A 2,811-nucleotide genomic window follows, 5' to 3' on the forward strand; every position below is an offset into this window, starting at 1 on the left:
TTCCTTTCTGGCCATTCTTTCTAATCTCACCTTTCTATTTGGTTATTTTTTTATTTTTCACCCTGAATTAAGACCCCATGCAAAATTTTATTGTTTTATGTCTACTTTTGTTTCAAATCTTTCAAAAAGTAAGACGAGTTGTAGGGAAGATGTAGAGAAGAATTCTTTTCTTAATGCTGGCAGCATTGTATAAGAGCATGGAATTGATTGAAAACTTAATAAATGGATTTTGTGAGATACAATAAAAATAGCAAAAATTCTATTTGTCTTTGGAAGATTAAGTGTTTTATTTTAAAAAGCATCTTTTTCAAGACTACAGCTTGCATGTGTTGATTTTGTTTGAACAATTTTAGGGTTGGGTTTTAAGGAAAGAAGTGCTGTATTCTTAGGGGAAGTCCATCTTGGGTCCCTTTGCCTCCACCATGCTTACTGTACTTTTTAAGGGAAGACTAGAATTAGCTTGGCTTTCTCAAAGCTCAGATTGCTTGCTCCAAAGCGGTGATTCTTAACTTGCTAATGTGGTGACCCCTTAACACACAAAGTTCCTCATGTTGTGCTGACCCCCAACCATAAAATTATTTCTGTTGCTACTTCATAACTCTAATTTTGCTACCATTATGATTCATAATGTCAATATTTCATGTTGCTTGTGCCCTGGACTGCCCGCTGTGCGACCCTACTTGCCCTTGGGGGTTGGAGGTGAGGTGGCACAGAATCAAAGATATAAACTCCAGGAGCAGGTGAGAAACAGGCGGCAAGCTCATCTGAACGCTGTTACAAGCTCCTCTAATACCCTCCGCTGTCGCCCCATTGGTCCCAAGAAAGCATCTCTTCTGAAAAGCACTTCCAAATTGGCTGGGATTGTTTGCATCAGCAACTCTTGGTCTCTCAGGCAGTCCTCAATTAGGTCTGCCTGACAAAAACAAAACAAAACAAAACAAACTAACAAAACCCAACCAATTCTTTGATTCCGAGTACTAGAAATTCTGATGGGGTGGGCGTTTTACAAAAATCCATCACTGATCTATTTTTTTTTAAAACACTGTCAACATGATTCCTTTGTACAGAGAGGAGATCACTGGTCCCAAAATCAGCTAAGGTCTTCCCGGAAGACATTCTGCGTTGAGGTGGAACACCTGAAGCCTTTTTTAAAACGCACTTTAATTAAAATAGAATTACGTCACTTCCCCCCACCCCCTTTTTTTTTCTCCCTTCAACTCCTAGGCTCCTTGGCTCCAACCTTTTTCATGTTCCCGGATCCACTCTCTAGTTGATAATCTTTTTCTTTATTATTGATATACACATAGATATGCTGGGATTACGGCAGTCCTTAGTTACCTTTATGTCTTTGTCTCTCCTACACGCTACAAACTACAGCAAAGTCTAGTGGCAAGTTGGATGCTATATCACACGCTGCCACTAGATGGCGCAGGCAAGTCTTAGGAGGGAGGAGATCCTGGTTATTTGGGGTTTCCCTTTTCCCTGTGCAGTAAGTTTAAAGCTCTGTTTAGGAAGCTTTGTGGAGACATGCCACTTTAACTCAAAAGGTGCAGCTGTTTTGCTTGACATGTTGATAGAGAGAGACTCATTAAATAAGCGTTCTAGCGTCTGAAGGGAGAGGAGTGAACCCTCTGCATAAATATCCGTTCTCATTTTTCTTCTCTCTTCTGGCAGGTGTGTTCTCTCTTACTCTTTATTGGTGCCTTCCATGCCTTTTCCTATTTCAGTTTCTGCCATAACTACTATTTATTATCGACAATATAATGAATCGGTGAATTCCATTTTGTTTTGTTACCTCCATGGTTGCTGTAACTTTCAAGAATTTGTATGTTTGACTTCGACTCAACATTCTTCGAAGGGGGAACATACTCAGGTTAAAATGGGCTGCGGCTCTGCGATGCTATGTTTGCCCTTAGCTTCTGAAGCAGCGCAAGGCAAATCCAAAAAGGAAGGAAGAATTTTATGTCACCTTAGGGGAAAACAACCCAAATCCTCTCTGTATAGCACAGTTCAGATGAGGGCCAAAGTTCTTAGCACACACACAAGTGTGTGTGTGTGTGTGTGTGTGTGTGTGTGTGTGTGTGTGTGTGTTTGCACAGTAATGGGATGCTTCTCTCCCCTTTTTCTTGGAAGGTCTCAAGGCACACATATTGCTTTATTCTACAAAGTTGACTTTTCTCTCTGAACTCTCTGAACTGTCAAGACAGGAAGATATGGTTTTTTCTTTTTTTCTTTCAAAGATTCCATACCCTCCCTGCGTGTGCTCCCGGGAGATGCCACTCTCTTGTTGTCAGGCTATCTCCTGGTGCTTTTCCCTTCCCTTAGTGACAGTTACCGATGGATCACTGCCTGGAACACTGAATCAAAGCAGGCGTGTGACTATGTGTGAACGCCCCTTGTCTGGTCCTTGACACTTTCCATTTGACTGCATCAATTTCTAATCTTCATTAGTACGAAAGAAAACAAACAGCTAACCAAATCCTCAAGACATCAGCCATGTGAAAAGCAGGCAAAGTTAAAAAGAATGAGCGTTTTTGGTAGGAGTGGCTAAGGTCTACTGAATTCTTCATGTATGCTAAGACTTTACAGCATGGGGTGCTTTCAAACCTTGATGTGTCCTGGCATTTCACCCTCACCTCCATGACACAAGTTTAATTCTACAATCATTTCCAAACTATAGATGAGAAAACTGATGACAAACAGGCTTAACTAAATTGCTCAAGGTCTCACAGCGCATAAGGTCTCAGTCCAGGTATTTTAGTGATTCCAAGAGGTATGCATTGAAGTCATACAGAGAGGCTTCAAAGTGAG

Source organism: Rattus norvegicus, chromosome 9 (assembly GCF_021556685.1).
Source record: "Rattus norvegicus strain SHRSP/BbbUtx chromosome 9, alternate assembly SHRSP_T2T, whole genome shotgun sequence".
Lineage (NCBI taxonomy): Eukaryota > Metazoa > Chordata > Mammalia > Rodentia > Muridae > Rattus > Rattus norvegicus.